Here is a 22,838-nt window from a genome sequence, read left to right as displayed (position 1 = left end):
TATTAAAGGAGAATGATCTCTATGTGAAGAACGAGAAGTGTCTCTTTAGTCAACAGGAGATCAGTTTTCTTAGCCAGCTATAGTACCTGAGTTGCGGTCCTTCCTCGGATTGACCAACTATTACATATGGTTCATCGAGGGGTATTCTCTAATTGTTACACCTGTCATTGACTTGCTCAAGAAGAACACCGCTTGGCCTTGAACGTAGTCTGCCCAAGATGCCTTTGAAGAATTGAAGAGAGCTCTTGTGAGAGAGGCTGTGCATAACTTGCCCGACCACTTGAAACCTTTTGAAGTACACAATGATGCTTTCGATTTTGCCATTGGCGGCGTATTGATGCAAGAGTGCATCCAATCGCTTATGAGAGCCAAAAGTTGAAGGAAGCAGAGAAGCGCTATAATGTTCACAAATGAGAAATAACTACAATCGTGCACTGCCTTCGTATATGGAGACACTTTTTGCTGGGAGCGCAGTCGTGAAGACAGATAATCTAGCCACGAGCTACTTCTAGATGTAGAAGAAGTTATCTCCCAAGTAGGCTCATTGGCAATAATTCCTGGCCGAGTTTGACTTCGTGTTGGAATATGAGTGGGGGTAGACACACTGAGTTGCAAGGCAAAGCTTGCGGCCACGTGAATAGGGGCTTCTGAAGTGCAACTAGAGGGGCAACCTTCTAGAACTTATTCAAGAAGGCATGCAACAAGACTCTACGCAAAGCATCTAGTATCCCTGGCTAAGACGGGCAGGACCAGGAGATTTTCGTTGTGAGAGGACTCCTTCTCACTCGAGGTGGATGAGTATTTGTGCCAAGGTGGGGAAATCTTCGGTGAGAACTATTGAAGGAGTACCACAATACTTTGTGGGCAGGCCATCCTGGCCAGGAGCGAACCTTGGCCTTACCTGAACGTGGCTACTATTGGCCACAAATGCAGGATGATGTGGAGACTTATGTGAAGACGTGCCTCATCTGTCATCAAGACAAGGGAGTCAATTAGAAGACTGCCGGCTCATTGGAACCTCTTCCTATTCTGGAGCATCCGCTGGAAAGTCTATCCACGGACTTCAATGTTGGTCTCCCAAAGGTCGATGGACTCAGCTCTATCTTGATGGCTGTGAATCGATTCTCTAAGTATGCGACATTTATCCCAACCTCAAAGGAGTGCCCTACAAAGAAGACAAAAAAGTTGTTCCTGAAGAATATAGTAAAGTATTGGGGTGTGCCAAAAAGTATTGTTGCTATCGTGATGGCCAGCTACATAGGCAAGTTTTGACGATAAGTGTTTTGACTGCTGGGCTCGGACTTATTGTTTTCAACAAGCTTCCACCCACAGACTGATGGCTAGGCACTTTGTGTGCACGAATCAGAAAAATTGGGTGAAATTACTTGATGTAGCCCAATTCTACTGCAACTTACAAAAGAGCGAGTCTTCGGGGCACAGTCCATTCGAGATAGCCACTGATCAACAGTCGTTGATGCTGCACACTCTCATTGCTCAAGAAAAGGGAAGGCCATCTTCGCTTATCAGTTTGTCAGAGACTGGCAGGAGCAGACAGAGCTAACCAAGGTGTTCTTGCACAAGGTAGCCAAGAAGATGAAGAAATGGGCCGACAAAAGGCGACATCCTGTAGAGTTTAGAGTTGGAGTTCATGTCCTCGTGAAGTTGTACCCAGATCGTACAAGAATCTTTCATGAGGAACACCATGTCCTGATACGAAAGTACGAACGACTATTCGTCATGATCAAGAAGATCAGCAAGCTAGCGTACAAGTTAAACTTACCACTAGTCTTCAAAGTACATCTAGTGTTCCATGTCTGCAACTTGAAGCCTTTCCATGCTTATGAAGAAGACCTAGGGAGGAGCATGCCACAGCGGGAGCCGATCCTACAAAGAACACCATCATCAACAAGGGGAGATGTTGTTCGCCTAAGTCTGAATCTATTTGTGCTTACTTTTCTTTTGCTTACTATATCTTTGATTACACATTTGTTTACTAGTAATGGAGCACCCTCCCACCGATCCCAAGTACATATAAGGGATTTTGTATTTTGGGTGGTCGGCATTTGAATCTTGTAAGAGGCCTCAGCCATTCTATGTAAGTAAAGCTGTGATTTCTTTCCAAACATATTTGCTTACATCGCTCTTGTGATCAATGCAATTTATGCTCATTGTAAGAGCATCCCTCAGATTTCCTTGCGATCTTTGATTTCCTTGCGCCTGCGTTATTGTCAAGTCCTCCCCAAACTCTTGAGTCCTTTAGGCTTATGATGAATGTGCTATCGCCGGGCCGCATGGGCCGAAGAAAGTCAGCCCATGACACATCTATTGGCTATAGATATTCCAAAATGTTTGATTCCATCTTGCATGAAAAATCTCCTTTCTAAAGTCAGAAAACAACACCATTTAGCACGAAGAATTGCTTTACAACACTATAGCAACTTTCTCCATTCTAAAATTGGTCTCTTCTTTCTAATGTCCTCATAAAAAGTCCATAATCTGCATTACTTTCATAATTTGAGGACCCCATAAGAGATTATCTTTGTAATCAGAGAGTCCTGACATCTCAACCATTCCATTAATCCAGATCGATCAAGGAGGGGCTAAGTCCCTATTTCGATAAGTCAAAAGCATACCACGCACATACCATTTCAAGAAATGATCAGGTCATCTACTTCTTCCTGATCTGCTTGTAGAAGACAAAAGTCCTCAATCCCAGTTGTAGGGATGTCAATATATCCGATTTGAATCAGATATCCTACCGATCCGATCCGAAAAAATCAGATATGGATAAAAATTTACTATCCGATTAAGAAATCCGATCGGATTCAGATTTAATAAATGACATCCGATCGGATTCGGATTTGGATATACATAAATATCGGATCAGATTCGGTTACAGATTTGGATCAGATTCATTTTTATACAAATATCCTCTATCTAATACTTGAAAAATGGCAAAATCCAGTTCAAAATTCGGATTCGAATTCGGATATAAATATAAAAATCGGATTCAGATTGTGAAATTGGATTTTGGATTCGGATATGACTTCGGTTTATTCGAATTTGAATCTGAATCCGAATCTGAATATATGAATATCCGAAAAACGGATATGATTAAAGATGTATCCGATCCGAATCCGATCCGTTGACATCCCTACCCAGTTGCCCAACCGAAACTTAGTCTGTCTGCCATCCCCTACATCCCATTGAATTTGATGACCAACTGCCTGCCAGCTATCCAGGACACCTTTCCAAATCAATGACATATTTCAAATTTTTCTACAAGTCCAAAGACTGTCACAATCCAAATATTTCAACTTTAGATAAGCAGACCATAAAGAGGTTGCTAAGATAGAATTTTTAGCAGGATATAGAAGAAGAGCAGAATTAAATGTCCATAGATTGCTTCTTTCAGATGACCACACAATTGATGCTAGCTGATAGCATGAAGTGTCTTACTTCCTTCTTGCTCTGCCCAAAAAAAACATGCACATTTTCTTGAGATATCTCTGGCAACAGAATTAGGAACCTTAAAGCATCTCATCCAAAATCCTGTAACACTTTCAATAACATGCATGATTAAACATGATTTACCCTGGAAAGAAAGTAATCTACTTTTCCATAGCGCCAGTTTCTTCAAGATCTTTTCCCTTAAGGGGTCACAATATTGAACAAGGAGAGAGACCGTAAATAGTGGCAACCCTAAATAGGAAACAGGCAAGGGCACCGCCTTCAAGCCCAAAATATGCTCAAACTCAACAAACATTAAAACCTCCACATGAAAAGCAACAAAACAGGAATTTGAGTGGTTTACCACAGGAATTTGAGTGGTTTATTTCCAAACCAGCATTTACCGCAAAATCAACAAACACTGCTTTGATTGCTAGAATAGAATCTTTTTCAGTAGTTGAACACAAGTCACAACATTATGTCATCGGCAAAGCAAGGTAGATTAAATTGTATCCAATAACTCTCAGCACCTTCAAAGCTCCTCAAGATTTTTCCCATTGAAGTTTCCTAGAAAGAACCTTCATCAGAAAAATAAACAGAAAAGGAGAAATGGGACCACCTTGTCGAAGTCCACGCTAGGCATGAAAAAAAAAATCACACTCCTTACCATTTACCACAATTACATATGAAGACATCGTCATTTATAAAAGAACACCATTAACCCAATGCTTTGAAAAATTTAAACGAAAGAGAGAATAATTTAAAAAACATTGAAAAATACTTGGAACTTGCATGAAAATGTTGTTAAATTCAAAAAATTCAAATTTTGAGTTTTGGCTCCAAAACTCTCTATAAATATCTCCACAATCTTCTCTTTTGGGCATGAGGTAACCCTTGGGGAACGTCTAGTACTTTCTTACTTGTAACCTTGAGTCTCTCTCTCTCTCTCTCTCTCTTTGATTTGTCACTTAAAGTCTCTCTTTCTCTTTCTTTTATTAACCTCTCTCTCTCTCTCTCTCTCTCTCTCTCTTCAACTTATCTCTCTTTCAAATATCTCTCTCTTTGATTCCTCTCTTAAATTCTTTTTTTCTCTCTCTCTTCAACTTACTGCTCTGGTCAATTTCTAGTATCTCTTAAAATCACTTTTTCTCTTGCTTTTATTATGACCTTTTCCTGTCTCCCTCACTTCGGTTTCTCTATTAATTTTTTCTCTTTTATTAATATTTCTCTCTTTGATCTTTTTCTCTCCGTTCCCCCTCGGTTGGAGTTTTCTCTTAAAATCTTTCCTTTTCTCTTTTTTATTAATCTGTGCATCTCTTCAAATTTCTCCCTTAAATTCTACTTTTCTATTGCTTTTATTAATCTCCCTCTCTTTGTCTTAGATTTATCTATTTTTTTAAACTCTCTCTCTTCCCATCTCTCCCTTTGATTTCTCTCTTTAAAACTATTTTTCTCTCTTTTATTAATATCTCTCTAACTCTCTTCCATTTCTCTCTTAAAATCTCTACACCTCTCTCCAACTCCCTTAGATTTTTCTCTCTCTCTCTCTCTTTCTCTTATTAGTCACACTCTCTCTACAATTTGTCTATTTCTCTCTCTTTGATCTCTCTCATGACATCTCTCTTCCTTTCTCTCTTGCTTTGTCTCTGATTTCTCTTTGTTTCTCTGTTTGATTTCTTCTTAAGCTCTCTCGCTCCCTCTTTTTAAAATCTCTATCTCTTTCTCACTCTCGCCCTTTTTTTCTCTATCTCTCAAAGTCTTAAGTTTTAAATTCCTACGATCCTTTGTCTAAAATCTAGTTATTCTTAAGAGCCACACAACTTTCCAAGTAACACAACCAGCATTTTCCACATCCAGCCAACAAATCGAAGAAAGAGAGAGGAAAGATTAATAAGAGAGAAAAAAAGATGTTTTAAGAGATAATATAAGAGAGGGAAAAAAAGAGATTTGCTTTAATAATCAGATATCATAAATTTGATAAAACTTAAGATTGTAAGTTCAAGAAATAATTTTAGAAATTTACAGAAGACTTCATTTTTTATATAGGCTGGAAATTGAACTAGGGATCAGTGAAGAGCTTAGGGTAAGTCTCCAAAGGTTCCTTAGAGGCTTATATAAGGAAAAATATATATATATGTGTGTGTTTATCTTTGGGATTATGAGAATATCTCTCTTCCATCATTGAGTATGGGAGGAAGCGCCTATTCTAGAAGAAGTTGATGAAAGTAACGCTTCTCATGCCTTTTTGTGCTTCAATTTAATCGAGGATGTGCGTGTTTAGGAAATTTATTCTTTTGAGACTACTATTATGATGATCAACAGGTATATATTAACACCCTGTTTGGATGGAGGAAAAGTAAAGGAAAGAACAATCAATCCTTTGTTTGGTTGATTAATTAAAAAAAAGAAAATGAAAGGAAAATAAAAAGTTTGTTTGGTAGCAAAGGGAGAGAAAGGAAAGGGAGGGAAATGAAAGAGATCTCTAATGTAAATCCAATCCTTCCATAATTGGGAGGGAAAGAAAAAACCTATCCCTTTCTACTGTGTATACCCTTTCCACCAGCCCTCAGAAGAGACATCAACCAACTTTGTGTGTCTCTTTCTCTCCCTTCCACCACTACTCGAGACTTAGATGGTATTTCACAATGGCCCCTTTACCAAACTCAAGTTTTTGTCATTTTTATGTCATCTAATTAGTGCACCTAAAAATGGCATTTTGTTCGATTGATATAAATTTTTATCATATTTATTACTACAAAATGAAATGTCAAGTGTAAGTATGGTTCCTCTTTTATTGAATCAGGAAATCAAATTAAAAATATTTTTATTTGAAGGATAAATTTTTGAATGTTAGGGGTATTATTCTAAAGTATTATAAATTCTATCCTTTTCTTTTCTTTATCTAGTACATACAAACGTGATTTTAGCAATTAATTCTTTTCTATCAAAACAAGCTTTATAATCACATCTTTCCTTTCATTTTCTTTCAATTCCCTTCCTTTCCCATTCCCATTCCCTCCCTTTCCTTTCCATTCATTTTCATCCCTCCCTTTCCTTCCCTTTCCCCCATCCAAACAAAGCGTAAGAGAATGATGATTAAAAGGTGGTTAAAGATGTAGTTTAACACTATGAGAGAGAAATAAATATTTTAAGAGAAAAATCAAAGAGAGAGAGAGATCAATAAAAGGGAAAAAATTAAGAGAGAAATCATAGAGAAAGAAAGAGTTATCGAAGTGAGAGAGATTAACAAAAGAGAGAAAAAATAGTTTAAGAGAGAAATCAGAGTGAGAGATATATATATATATATATATAAATTGAAGCGATGAAGAGGGAGCAGAAAGACTAATAAAAGGAAGAGAAAGATATCTTAAAAGAAAAATTAAAGAGAGAGGGAGAGAGGAATATAGATTTCAAGAGAGAAATCAGAAAGAGATTAATAAAAGAGAGAAAAGAAAGATTCCAAGAAAGAAATTGAAGAGAGAGATATCAATAAAAGAGAGAAAAAGAGATATTTTCAGAGAAATCAAAAAGTGAGAGAAGAGAGTGAAAAAGAAGAGAGAGAGAGAGAGAGAAATAAAAAAGAGAAAGAGAGGTTAATAAAAGGGAAAGAAATATTTTAAGAGAGAAATCAAATAAGGAAAGAGAAAAGGAGAGAGAAATAAAGGAGAGAGAAATAAAAAAGAGAGAGAAAGAGAGGGATAAAAATTAATAAAAGAGAGAGAAAAATGGATTTTAAGAAAGACATCAAAGAAAGATATGTGTTTGTGTGTGTGTGTGTATGTATGTAAACGAAAAAGAGATTTTAAGAAAGAAATCAAAGAGAGAAGAAGAGACAAATATAAGAGAGAGAAATTAGTGAAATAGAAAGAATAAGAGATTTTAAGAGAAAAATCATAAAGAGAGATACATGGATAAATAAAAGATAGAGATGGAGACATTTTAAGAGAGATATTGCTTGGAGATAGAAGAGAGATAAAAAAGAGAGATCCAAGAAAAGGAGAGCAATTAATAAAAGAGGGAGAAAAAGAGATTTTAGGAGAGATGGAAGAAAGAGAGCTAGCGATTAACAAAAGAAAAAGGAAAAAATATTTTAAAAGAGTAATTGGAGAGAGAGAGAGAGAGTATGTGTTTAATAATGGAGAGGGAAATAGAGATTTTAGTTGAGGAAATAAAGTCAAAGAGAAAGAGCAGAAGAGAGAGATATCAAGTGGAGAGAAGAAGATTAATAAAAGAGGAAGAAAAAATAAAGAGAGGGGGAAAGAGATCGAAGAGAGAGTGTGGTCAATAAAAGAGAGATGAAGTAAGAGAGAAATCAAAGAGAGAGATATATTAATAAAAGAGAGAAAAAGAGGAAAGAGAGAAAAAGAGGAATTTTAAGAGATAAATTGAAGAGTGGAGAGGGATCTAAGAAAATGAGCAACTAATAAAATCAAAAGAAAAAGTGATTTTATGAGATAAAGTAAATGGAAAGATAAGAGAGAGCCTAATAAAAGATAGAGGAGGAGAGATAGAAGAAAGAGAGCAAGAAAAGGGACCAAATCATGTGAGAAGGAGAGAGAAAAATAGGCAAGGAGGGGACTTTATATGAGGTGATCAAAACTTGGCAACCTTGCAGTCCATAGAGTAGACCTCCCAACTAGGTCATGAGGCCTTTGGCTATAAGTCCACCTAGGGCCTACCTAGCCCATGGCTAGGTTACACATGAATGTGCGGATCTGTTGAGGGCTGTCAACCACAGACGGGTCCCTTGAAGAGTGGGTAGCAAGGCAGCCTAGGGCAAGAGCTAGTAGGTGGTGGTGGCATGGACTGCCTGCCAACTAGACCTGGTTGTGGATCGGCTCTGACCATGTACCTGTAGCGATTGTGACCGCGGCCCTAGGCTGGCCTTAGCTGGTTTGTTCAATGCTGGTCAGGCTCTTTGACAGGGCATGCCAGTACCAAGTATCAAGACTCTGGCCTGGTGTGCGGAGGAGGACGACAGGCGAGGATGATGCAGACGGGGAGCGCTCGACATGAGATGGATCAACTGGGCTGGGGCACCAGCTCGACAAGGGCAAGGTGGCCTAGCCATACCTAGTACGAGCCGGGCATGGCCGGATCAAAGTCTTCAACAAGACAGCCTGTTGGCCGAGGCCTCAGCCTACCAGCAAGGGACCGGTGGTAGTGGGCAAGTTGCTGGCGTCAGGTGGGTGGCAGTAGATTACCTTAGCCATGACTGATGGTTGTTAGGCCTGGTGGAAGCTAAAGGAGGGTCCATAAGAGGATGGTCTAGAGAGAGAGAGAGAGAGAGAGAGAGAGAGAGAGAGAGAGAGAGAGAGAGAGCGAGAGGTGGGTGGGGAGGTAGTGGCCGGTAAGCATAGGGCCAATGTTGGTGTGTGTGTGTCGGAGTGCCAAGTAGCAACCAACTTACTACTTGCTGTTGACTTCTCGTTCACTGGCGGTTGAACTTGTCTTCCCCAATGGGTTCTAGCAGAAGGTCTTCCTCAGAAGGCGAGGCTACTACTGGTAATGGACTGTGCACTGTCGAGCAAGCATGGCTTGGGTGAGGACTGACGTGCACTGCAGAGTCCAACTTTGGGTGTAAATCATGATGAAAGGATTTCAGCGCATATATATATATATATATATATATATATATATATATATATATATATAGAGAGAGAGAGAGAGAGAGAGATAAATGAAGATGAGATAACAAATAAGTATGAGGTAATGTGTATGAGATAACAAATAAATGTAAGATAATAACAAATGTATAAGATAATGCTAAACAAAAGAATGAGATAACAAAAGATTTATGAGATAATGAGATAACATTAAATATAAATATGAGATAATAAAATAGTTATGAGATAACACTATGAGCGGGACAAAAAAATGAAGACGCTTTTTTATCGTTAGAGGGGTACATTGGTCATAACGATATGTATATATGAACTTACAAATTTTAGCTTTATCAAATCCCCAAATCTTCTTTTTGATATTTTCTTTTTTGTTTCTATAAAAAAGTTCCCTTTTCTATTAACATAGGCGTTTTTTCTGATTATTAAAATGGCACATGAAAATTCATTCTCTGGGCAACGTATATAATCAGTTCCAGTGTCAAAGGTGGACAAGTGGGCGAGAGAGAGAGAGACATGGGGGCTGGCTTACCTAGAGATGGTCGACCAATACAAAAGCAAAATTGAGAGCAATGGCAGGGGTGGTATTAAAGGCATAATCTCCAACAGGATGTTTGCAAGCCAATGGTGGCTTTCTTTCTTTCTTTTCTTTTTTCTTTTTTATTTTTATGTCAAGTGGTTGTGGATAGGCCTTCTTTTGCAATTTTGTAAAACTTGCTGCTGAAGGTAGTTTGGTCCTCTTCATATACACAATCTGTAAAATTAATGTAGCGGCCCCAAAAAGTTGATGTTTTTGGAACGAAGAAAAGGTTGGGGCGTGTCGGCAGAGGATGGTCACTTAATTTGCAGTTCTTGTTAATGGCACTGATAAGATGCTTGTATACATTTTTAAAATTCTCATTACACTTTTTTTTTTACATTATGGTGAATGAAAGAAGATTTTATATGGTTGTTCTGGGCGTGTGTTTCAGGTGGGCATCAGGTACCTTGAGGAGATAAACATGGAGCTGGTTTTTGATGTGACTATTGCTAACGAATGAGGAGACGGGATGACTATTTCTCTTTGAAGAATTGACTCAGGTTTGCAAACTTTTTTTTTTCTTTTTTCAAAAGTAGTAAGACACTGAAGATGATGCATTCTCAATTGTGAAGAGATCAGCTCCTGTCATATCTATAAAAAGGACTATCAGTGCATATATCTTGGACGATTACTCTTTGAATAATTCAAGCTCAAAACCTACTGTTTTTTGTAATTAATCCAGTGAAAAAAGTACTGGAATGAATGAATGCAAGCTCAGATGAACAGTTGACGTCTAAATGATTAGAGCATGATATAAGGCAGTGCCATTAATTTTTGTGCACCGGCAGTTTATGGCTGTGCTGGAGATGCCATTTGTACGGACATCGTTGCCATCTTCTCAACAAAAAAATGCTCGACTCTTTTTTGTTTGTTTTACATACTTTTTCTTGAATCAAGAGTAAAATAGAAAGGGTATGAGTCTTTTGCTATAAACTTGAGGCAGTTGCTGAAGTCTTATTAGTTGCAGGAGCTTTGAGGTCACATCCTTAGGATATTATGTCCATTTTTCAGACTCTTATATGGGAGGTCTAGTTAGCCTACCTGGTTCTCGCACTGTATCTTTTTTCTTGGTGCAGTTGATAAGAGTTTCAGGTAAGTCACATTGGTACTTTAGTAAGGTCCTTGTATTTATGTCGCTCTACTTAAAGTGGGTACTTGAACACAGTTAGGGTGGTGATCTTTGTGTTTACTAGTTGATTTTTCATGGGGCAAACAAAAATATCATTTATCTTATACTACGTGTATTGTACATGTATTATATATGTATGCCAGCTTTCAGAAGCCTGATTCTTGGATTGCACTTTGCACCCTGCTTGGTTTCTCATGCAACTCTTTCTTGTGAATGATCACTGTAGCATGGAGGGACTTTGTTTAGTTGTTCTCTCTCTCTCTCTCTTTGCGTGTGAGTATAAATATATATATATATATATATATATATATATATATATATAAACATAGGTATATATATAAATATATAATATATATATATATAATTTTTTTTTCCTAGCAATCACATGTAAGGATCAGTATTTCTAGGTCTTGTGGTTGTCTTTTGGGTGGGTGTTGGGAGGTGGCTTCTCTTCATTGCGATGGCTGTTGTTGGTAAATGAGCAAAACGTTAAGCAAGGTCCTGGTTAAAGGCAAGCAGTTTAATGTTCTTGCTAGAAATTAATATTGAAAAAAAAAACTATAAAGAGATTGTTCTTATTATCAAATAGTAGACAAAACAGACATCACAAACATAAAAGACTGTACAAGATTCAAATATTGGATGGAACATACAAAATGGACAGAGCATAAATCAAACAGAACAAACATGACAGACAAGACAAATAATAAGAAGAAAAGGAACTTGATGTTCTGTTCCTGAAGCCATCAAATAGTGGGCAAAAAACACCAATAACGGGACGGATGTGTGGTAGACAGGATGTCCAGTCCGTTCTGTGGAGTGAAACAGTTATCAAACAACCTCTTAAAATGCACACATAGGCACACTTACTAGCTAAGTATGCAAGAAAGAAGCCAATTTGTAGCTATTGGCATTTCTTACATAGGGAACTGAATCCCCACCTCCCCCATTTATTTGAAGTAACTTCAATATATGATGCCATGAACACTTCTTGGAAAGCCTTAGAGACCAACCTTAAAAGAATGACAATTCAGCATGACTTCGCAGTTTATGACTGATTCAATGGATTTAATTAAAAAAATTTGTTGAAATTTGGAGGCTCTTGAATCAGCAATTGCATTTGATTCGAATCAGCTGATTCAGGCCAATTCAAGTGGACAGTATCAAGATGGTGAGGGAAAATGACAATGGTTGACGTCACGGAGACATGTCTGGTGGTTCTGGTGGGAAACTAGTTAGGTGCATAGTGTGCACAGGGGTGTATAATGATCAAAATACTCTTAAAAGGAGTGAAACTGGTTTCATGCAGACCTCTATGCATGCACAGGAGTGTGTAATGACCAAACTATCACTAATAAAATAAAAAAGTGAAAGTCTTAAAAAGGATAAAAAGGAGATTATAAAAAAGTAAAAAGACTAAAAAGTAATTTCATTATAAAAAATTTCTAAAATATCCCCACCCTCTCTCTTTTGTGGGTTGCATATTTGTTGCATGTACAAAGTAGTGAAAAAAAAGTTAAATTTTTTTTTATAATAAATGTACTTTTTAGTATTTTTACAAGGATAAAAGAGAAATGAAAAAGTTAAAAAGTGTAAAAAGTAGATTTCTTTATTAAAAAAATTCCTAAAATACCTCAACCCTACATTTGTTGGTGAGGCTGGATGGAAGGGAGAGGGCAAGGATGTGAGAAAGAGAGAGGGAGAGCAATCAAAGGGGCGATGTTTGTCTCTCTCCCTCTCTTCTCGACGCTCTGCTTGTTATTTCCAGTGTTTCGGACTTAAACGGTAGCAATCTATTGATTTTTTGTCCATTCTCTCAACATTGGGAGCTGGAAAACGTGTCATGAAAAATTTACAAGACCGAATCAAACAAAAGAGAGAAGACAACGAAATGCAGATTCATATTTAACCCAAAAAAAAAAGTTACAATCTGTCACCCATTTTAAAAACCACACACATTTCAGATAATAAACCCCAATATGTGCTAATTATTAACTTTTCACTGAGATGGTTGAGTGCAGGACATTCGAAAATCCCCAACATGCTTTGAGAGACAGGCAATCTGTTCCTTTGCATCCGTCGGACATGTTCTTCCTGTTAGACCTGGACACCTCCAATGGCTTGAGAGCAGACATGTCAACTACTTGTTGGAGGCTGCCACAGTTTTTCACCTTCAATGACTTGAAAGCAGCATGTCAGATAATTGCTGAAGCCCGCTACAATCTTTCACCTCAAACGACTCCAAGGCAGGCATGTTAGCGATAGTCTTCAGTCTATTAAATTCAGACCTTTTAAATTAGTGATTAACAGCATTTTAAACAAAATATGGACCTCCTAATGTGTTTTAAATACTAATTTAATGTAAATCATGTTTTAGGTGAAGTTATTTTTGCAATGAAAGAAAAGATCTTTCTACACTCAAAATTTTGATGTTATAAGAGCCATTTATATTTTATTACTAAAAATTATTATCAAATAAAAAAAAAGCGTTAGCTGACGTTTTTCTTTGCCGTGACAAATCAACCATGGCAGTTTAGAAATGTCACTTTAAGCTGCAGTTAAAAAATAAATAAATCAACGTCATGCAAATATTTCCCATGGCACATTATGTTTGCTGTAAAAGGCATGTATTGTGGAAAATGCAAATAAAAAGGGAATCACCCACTCTACTGTCAATAGTGTTGTATGGTGCACTTTTTTTTCCCCACCAAAATGCTTTCTAAAGATCTGTATTATTGTAGCACCTCTAGCTATGAGTCAAAGAGGGCTTTATTTATTTATTCATATTTTCTTTTTCTTTTTTTTTATGGAAAGGGGTCAGCCGGGTGGTTTTTTTTTTTAGGCTTGGGCATTGGGTCAGGCCACTGGTGGGTACTCGGTACACAGCCCGACTCAGGCCCGGGCCCGGGCCCGGGCTTGGAAAAAAGGGCACCGAGCCAGACAGAAATATTATGGGCTGGCCCGACTGGGTCCAATAAGCTTGGGTGGGCCCGATAACAGCTTTCTAATATATATTTTATATATAATCATACTATTTTATTATGATTTTTAATATTTATATATTATTCTAAAAAAATATATATTTTTTATTAATTTAATCGGGCCAGGCTCAGTCCCGGGTTTTGGGCCGGCCCGAGCCTGATACCCAGGCGTTTGATCATTTCGTTTAACACAACACCTAGAAAATTAATGTAGGGTCCATAAAGCAGATGTATATGGTGGAGGAGAAGAGGTCCATAAAGTATTGCTATATACTTTGGAAATGAGCTGAAATAGCTATGGAACGTGACAAGTATGGCAGGGTGTCAGCCTGTTGTCGACTGGACCCCAAAAAAATGTATATATATATATGTATTACAGTCAAAACAGGTCAGGTTACATAGTGTTATCACCCCAAATTTTTCAAAAAATACTGTGTTTAGATTTAATCCTAGGTCCAAAACAAATTTGTTGCTATTCGATATAAAATGAATTTTTAAACCCAAGTTCATATCCAAATCAAGCATTTTAAACCCATAATTCAAACTGCGTTTCGCGCGAGCACGGACCTTCCCTTTGTTTTAAGGTCTCATTACCATGCCAAAACATGTTTTTAAACCCAAGTCACGTAGTCGAACGAGTCGACAGCCGATTAAACCAAAATCGGATTTGGAGCGAGTTCGGAGTCGCTCAAAATGGAATCGACCACCCATTTGTAACAAAAAAAAACCATTTTAATAACAAAATAATAATTTTATTTTATAAACAGTCCTTTTTTACTTTATATCATTTTATTAAATTTAAATTTAATTTAAAAAAATTGACTTTTTGAGCATCCCGCAACGCGCAGTCGCACGACGCATGGTCGTGCGTCGCGCAATGCACTAGCGATGTGACAGCGAGCTTGCGTGACCACGTGCTTGGGTGACCACACAGCACGCGCGGCAGGGCGACATTCGTGGGTATGCGTGTTGCTGCACGCGTGCGCTGCCAAGGCACTTAGCCACCGTTTTTTCTTCAAAAAATTGACCTTTAGAGGGCGATTTTGAGCGTTTTAAGTGGGCATTAGCGCTCCCTACACCTCAAAAATGAACTTTCAGGCATAATAGCCAATCATACTTAAGAAAAACCTATTCAAAATTATTTGAAAATGTTATAAAAATCTAAAAAACTTGAAATTTGAGTTTTGGCTCCACAACTCTCTATAAATACGCCCATTTTCACCCTCTCGGGCAAGGAGCTTGCCCTTGGAGAAACTCTACTGCATTTGAAGACTTAGAGTTCTCTCAAGCTCTCTTCCTCCATTTCCCTCTTCTTCTCCTCAATCTTCTTCTTCTTCTCCAACTTGGAGCAAACTACAATAACTTCAATGGAGCACGAAGATCTCTTGGAGACCTCTTCTTCATCACCTTGGAGCTCTATTCAAGGCGAGTCTAAGATCAATCCAAGCAAGGGTGATCATTTTCTTTTCAAAATGATTCTCATAAGAGGTATGTAACCGACATCCCATTTCATTCTTTCTATTTTCTTCCCTTCTTCATCTCCCCATAACCATACAAGATAGCTTTAAAATCTCTTAGAGTCAAGAGGCTATCCTTGAGTGCACCAGGAGCATGAGAAGGCGAAGTGACATTCCATTTTATGATTCAATTATGCTATCTCTTTTCTTGAATATAATCTTGTTTTGCTTCACTCATTTCCCCTCCTCTTCATCTCCTCACAGCCATATGAGATAGCACTCCATCTCTATTTTAAAGTCAAGAGACTATGCTTGAGTGCATCGGAAGCATGAGAAGAGGAGATGATATTTCATTTTATGATTGCATCATGTTCTATCTCTTCTTGAATATAGCCTTGTTTTGGTTCCTCATTTTCTCTCCTGCTCATCTCCCCATGGCCATATGAGATGGTTCTCAATCTCTATCTTAGAGTCAAAAGACTATGCTCGAGTGCACCGGGAGTATGAGGTTGAATCATGCTTTTTCTCTTTTCTTAAATATTGCTTTCATTTTATCCATGCATAGTTGTTTGTTTTTTCATTTATATATGAATGCACCGTGAAAATGAGAGTATGATTTGGGATTTCCTCCTTATTCTATGTGAAATTTTGAGGTTGGGCTTGTCCAACCTGGGGGAGAACCCTCACGAATATGTACATGCTAAAAATGCATCTTCATGTTAATACATTTAGTTTCCTTCTTAATCACCTAATTAGGAACCTCAATGAGTGCCTCGCTATGTTGCTTATTTTTCTTCCATACCCAATGGTGGAAGGAATATATCTCTTGCAACAAACCAAATAATAACATTCTATGGTTATATATAAATCATATTTTAAAAAATATTTTCGAAAGCAAATACCCTCTCTAATGTGGCTTTGGAGACTTAGCTTAGGTTCTTACATGAGCCCAAGCTCCCTTCCAGCCTACATCAAACTTGAAGTCGGTTGTTTTAAGTCATTTCTTCATTTCTAATCTCATGAAGACAGATATGTATATACATGTTATATACATATATGTGCATATGATGATTCCTTCATCTGTCTCTCTCTATGTTTCCACATTTTAATTTACAAATTTTCATCTACATATGAATGCATATATACATGTGTTCTATTTTCTCACACTAGAACCTTTTGTTTGTCTCTTCAAGTTAAATGTCTTTTCCTACAAATTTCTTATCTAAATATATATATATATATTTCTCTTTTTCTTTCCCTCTCTATTTAAGTTAGGATTTTATTTTCAAAAGCTTATACAAATATGTATACATACATATAGAGAATATATATCTCCTCCTATTTCAAAATCTTCCATCTAGTGATCTTTGAAGTTTTTTTCTCTCCCTCTCTTTCTTTTTATAAAGAATATTGCATCTCTTTCATTCCTTTAAATATTTTCTCATGATCTTTTATTTACCGACTTCATCAAGACCAAAACTCAAGTAATAACTCAATATTGGGTTCATGCTTGATGGTCTACAACCCCAATCCATTTTCAAAATTTTTTTCTTCTTATATATGATAATTATCAAAAAGAAAACTTAGATGAATATTATGGTTGGAATGAATGATTTTCCTTTTTAATCATATAGGATCAATGCATTCATGCATTCACACTCACTTAATACCACTTATGATCACAAGCACCTCCCCGAAAGAATTTAAGCAATACGAGATGAAGCTTTAGCTAGGTAGTAACCAAATTAGAGCAAAATATCAAGCCTACTTAAAGTCTTAAGAGAACACTAAAGTGATTTCAAAATGATTTCTCAAGCCTTCCAAATGATATTTACAAAGATTTCTCAATTCTAGTTTTCTCCAAAATATTTCACATTCTAAAGTAATTCTTCAAGAACCTTTTCGAAAGTTTGAAACATCAAACTTTCAATATTTTTCTACGCCGCATATAGAGAGAGATGTTCAATCCAAAATGACATGCATCAATAATAGACATAGCCCTTGGATTGATTACCCTCGGTAAAGGTGCCGGAAACGGTCGATCCTCGTACCGGTGAGTCCTTTTCTCTCTCATTTTCAAAATAAAACTCATTTTTCTAGAGCACTCCAAAAACCAAAAACCACCAAAATTTTGGGGATGCAAACACATAGGTTCTTTTCTTTTAATTTCATTACTCTCAAGCCAAGTTGTGCCAAACATGGGTGTGATCACCCCAAATTTTTCGAAATTATTCGATGTAAAATGAAATTTTGAACCCAAGTTTAGATCGAAATCAAACATTTCAAACTCAAAATCAAAATCGAGTTCAAAACGACAAAATCTGGTGCTATAAGTGTCAGTCACGTGCAAATACATTGCTTTTATTTTATACTTCGTTGGTGGCTAATTGAACCGAATCTGGATTCAAAACGAGTTTGGAGTCACTCGAAATGATTTCGACCATCCATTTGAAACAAAAAACCAATTTTATACACTTTTTAAATAAATTAAACAAAAAGAAAGAAAGTTTTATACTCATTTTATTTTATTTTCTATTTTTATATCATTTTAAAATTATAATTAAAAAAACAAAGGGTTTTGCACGATCGTGCGGTCATGCGATCGCATGTTGTGTGCGACCGTGCGTCATCACAACGCGCTATCGCACAACAATGCGTGCGTTGCACAATTGTGCGACCGCGCGTGCCATGCGCTTCTGCACGCCCTCAAGCGCATTTTTGGACTGGCGTGTGTTGTCAAACCTCATTTTCTTCGGAAATCGACCGTTAGAGGGCAATTTTGAGCGTTTTAAGTGGGCATTACCCTGCTTACACCTCAAAATAGGATTTACAAGCCTAATGGCCAATCATGCTCATTTTAAACCTATTTCTATTCAAAATTATATGAAATTCATATGAAAATGTTATGAAATTCAAACAAATTTGAACTTTGAGTTTTGACTCCAAAACTCGCTATAAAAACCCCATTTTCCTCCCTCTTGGGCAATGAGCCTATCATGGAGGAACCTCTTATGCTTCTTCAATTGAAAATTCCAATTTTTTCTTAGCTCTTTCTTTTCATTTCTCTCTTCTTCTCCAGCCTTGGGAGCAAGCTTCTCCTAGTTCAAATTCTTCAAAGGAGCACAAAGAGATCTCTTGGTGGTTCGTCATCTTGGAGCTTCATCTTAGGCGACTCCAAGATCATTCAAAGAGAGGGCTCATTTATAGTATCATTCATATTCGACGTATGTAATCTTCCTCTTATTCTCATTTTCTCTTTTCCTCTTGCCACTTCCCGATGGCCGTGCAAGAAAGCTCAAATGATTTCTTATCAGAAATTGAGAGTAATATCTTTAGTGCACCGGGAGTATGAGCAAGGCGGAGTAAATTCTATTTCTTCATTTTATATCCAAAAATATGTTTGTTATATTATCTTACTCATCCCTTATACTTGAGATGATGTTCATGCATGATATTCTAATTTTTCCTTAATTAATGAGCAAATGCATCGTCAGAATGAGTGCTTGGTTGGGACTTATTCGTTCTTGTGTTGATTTTTAAGGTTGGGACTTGTCCAAACCAGGAAAGCCCTTCACAAATTTGTACATGTTAAAGTGCATCTTCATGTCATTTTGACACTTAGTTTATTTCTTAATCACCCGATTAGGAACCCCAATGAGTGATTCATCATTCCCCATTTCGTGAGTTTTTGATTTTTTTTCATACCCAATGGTGGGAGAAATCAATTTTCTTGTGGGCATTTTTTTTAATATTTCAAGGACATTTCTAAATTTCTTTTGCGACAAATATTTTTCATGAACAGTTATTATTGTCCATAGTAAAAGGGATTATATCTCAATCAAATCAACTAGTTGTTAAGCTAAAGATTTGATCAAGCGCAATCCTGCCGCTAGGCTCAGAGCTTTCTAAAAGCTAGCTCAACCATGTCACTAGACAAGGGAATTTTATGGAGTAAGCGCAACTTGGCCGTTTGGCTAAGGGCTTTTTCGAAGCAAGCTCAACCCAAACACTGGTTTGGGAAATTTTAACAAGTTCAAAATCCAGCCTTGGGTGAAAACAAAAATTTCACTAACAGAGACTCGAGGTGATTGGAAAATTTCTTGTCACAACCAATGAAGGAGCAACAGGGTCTTAGTCATTGCTTCAACAAAGGTGTTCGAGGTGATGAAGGTTATTTCTTGGTATTGCCACTTGTTATTCAGCAACCCATTCAGGAAAGAGGTAAAACTTGAAACTATGGACAAAAGAGTAACCCACGCAGGCAAGGGGTTAAACCTACAATGCAAGCCAAAGCAACCCACGCAGGTAAAGGGGTTAAACCTGCACTACAAGTCAACGCAGCCCACACAAGTAAGGTGTTAAACCTGCAAGCCAAAGCAACCCACGTAGGTAAAGGGGTTAAGCCTGCACTACAAGTCAACACAGCCAACACATGTAAGGGGTTGAACCTGTAAGCCAACACAATGCACAAAGGTAAGGGGTTGAACGTGTAATGCGAGCCAAGGCCACTCATTTTAGGGAGGTTAAATCTGAATTCAATATTGGCAAACCCATGCAGGCAAAGGGTTAAACCTACAACATAAGCTCAAACAACCCATTCAGGTAAGGGGTTAAGCCTGAAACATCTCTCCAAAAAATGTTTCGTTTGAAACATTTGCGATGCTTATCTCTGTCACTAAGCACAGCTAGCACCAGCTTAATAACAAAGAGGAGCATATGTAATCACCCTAAATTTTTCCAAAGACTACGGACTCTTATCAAAACACAAAATGCCATTTTTGGATCCAAATTAGATCCAAAATCCAAGTTCAAATCCAAATCAAGCATTTCAGACTCATTTGTCCCTCCGTTTGACAAAGAACCCCTTTTTAGAAAGCGATTTTGGTCTTTTTGGTAGGCAAGACCCATTTTCCCCTCTTTTGACAAAGAACCTCTTTTTAGAGGGCGATTTTGGTATTTTTGCTGGGGAAGACCCATTTACTCCTTCTTTTGATAGAAAACCTCATTTTAGAGGAAGATTTTAGTATTTTTTGATGGACAATGGCCCAACTCATTTAAAAAATATATATTTTTATAAGCCTAATGGCCAATCATACCCATTTTTCAAACTTTTTTTTTTCAAAATAATTCAAAGTTATGTGAAATTCGGATGAAAGTAGGGTGAAATTCAAAAAAAATCAAATTTTAGGTTTTTGGCTCCAAAATATCTATAAATACCCCCCACTTTCCCCTCTCTTGGGTAAGAGTGGCCCTTGGGAGAAACCCTAGAGTATTCTCACTTGAAGACTTAGGGTTTCTCTTGAACTCTCTTTCTCTCCCTCTTCCTCATTCCATTTCTCTCCAACTTGGGGCTAACTACAACTCTCCAAGGGAGCACCAAAGATACTTTGTATGACTCATCTTCATCATTTCCATGCTTCAATCATGTTATCTCATTTTATGAATACATTCTTGTTGTTCTTTGCTTCTTTCTATTTTCTTCTCTTTTTCATTTCCCAATGGCCATAAGAGATAGCTTTCAACTCTATTTTAGAGCCAAGAGGCTACGCTCAAGTGCACCGGGAACATGAGAAGATGAGATAATATTTCATTTCATTGTTGAATCATGTTCTATTTCTTTCCTTGAATATTGCTTATATATTATGCATACGTAGTTGCTTGATTTTTCATTTATATTTTGCTTTTCTGGTTTTCTCTCTTCCTCACTTCCCTATGGCCATAGGAAATAGCTCTCACTCTCTAGAGTCAAGAGGCTATGCTCTTTGCTTATTTCTTTTTTGAGGATCGACGAATCAAATGATATTTCTCTTCTAATTTCTGCCTCTTCTTCTCCCTCTGAATCAAACTTTTCCTTGCCATAATGGTGTAGTTCCTATTATTACCAATGATACACAATACAGATCGGATCCTAGATGTACGCCCCCTCTCCATCGAAATAAAAAATGAGATTTTTTTTGATATCGCGCCTTCCTTTTGGAAATAAATAATCAACTTAACCAAATTTGCCTGATGTAGAAGCAATCAAGAAAGCTGCATAGGTAAATATATAACCTACAGAAAAGTGAGCTAAGCCAACCAGTCTTGCTTGTACAATGGAAAGAGCCACCGGTTTATCCCTCCAGCGAATCAAATTAGCCAAAGGTGTGCGTTCATGAGCCCATGCTAAAGTTTCAATAAATTCCTGCCAATATCCACGCCAGGAAATTAAGAACATGAATCCAGTAGCCCAAATAAGAACATCCACGCCCAGACGGATAAACTATTCATACCAAAAGGATTATATCCGTTGATAAGTTGTGAAGAGTTTAACCATAGATAATCTCTTAACCATCCCATCAAATAAGTGGAAGATTCATTAAATTGCGAAACATTACCCTGCCATAATGTTCGAGTGCACCGGGAACATGAGAAGATGAGATTTCATTCCATAGTTGAATCATGCTCTCTTTCTTTTCATAAATATTGTTTTTTGATACTATCGATGCATAGTTATTTGATTTTTCATTTATATGTGAATGCACGGTGAAAATCAAAGTATGGTTTGGTATTCTTTTGTTTTATTCATGTAATTTTGAGGTTGGGACTCGTCCAATCCAGGAAGAACCTTCACGAATTTGTACATGTTAAAGTGCACTTTCGTATCATTTCGCGTTAGTTTCTTTTTAATCATCCAATTAGGAACCTTAATGAGCACCTTATCATGTGGTTTAAACTTCTTCCATACCCAATGGTGGGAGAAACATATTCCCTTGCAACCAATGGAATAACAATATTCTATGTTTATATAAATCATATTTTGCAAATCATTTTTTTAAGAAACCTTCTAATATGGCTTGGTCTACAACCCCAATCTATTTTCAAAAACTTTTCCTTCATATATATGATATTTACAAAAACAAAAATGTTAGATGTATGTTACGCTAGGAATGCATCTATATTAATGTTATGGTATGAATGAATTATTTTTCCTTTCAATCATATAGAATCAATGCATCCATCCATTTTCACTCACTAATGTCACATATGATCACAAGCACCTCTCCAAAAAAACTTAAGCAAGATGAGATGAAGCTCTAACTAGGTGGTAACTGAATTAGAGCAAAATCTCAAACCTACTTAATGTTTGAAGAGAACACTACAATGATTTCAAAATGACTTTTCAAGCTTTCCAATGATATTCACAAGGATTTCCTTCTAGTTTTCCCAAAACATTTCATGTTCTCAAGCAACTCTTGAAGAACCGTTTCAAAAGTTTGAAACATCAAACTTTCAATATTTTTCTACACCGCATATAGAATCGAAGAGATATTCAAGCTAAAACGAAATGCTTCAATAATAAACATAGCCCTTGGGTTGATTACCCCAGGTAAAGGCACCGAGAACGGTTGACACTCGTACCGACGGGTGAGTCCTTTTCTTTCTTATTTCAAAACAAAAACTCATTTTTCTTGAGCACTCCAAAACCAACCAAAAATTTTGGGATGCAAACAAGTAATAACCTATTATTTTCAACATGTAAGTGGCATTCGGTAAAAACTCTACAGGTAGAGAGACAGCCCATCAGTAAAATATAACTTTTCACTCATTTAAACAATTTATAGAAAACACTTGGTGGGTGGC

Source organism: Nymphaea colorata, unplaced genomic scaffold (genome assembly GCF_008831285.2).
Source record: "Nymphaea colorata isolate Beijing-Zhang1983 unplaced genomic scaffold, ASM883128v2 scaffold0002, whole genome shotgun sequence".
NCBI lineage: Eukaryota > Viridiplantae > Streptophyta > Magnoliopsida > Nymphaeales > Nymphaeaceae > Nymphaea > Nymphaea colorata.
The sequence above is the reverse complement of the archived record's forward strand: the minus strand, read 5'-3'. Positions refer to the sequence as shown.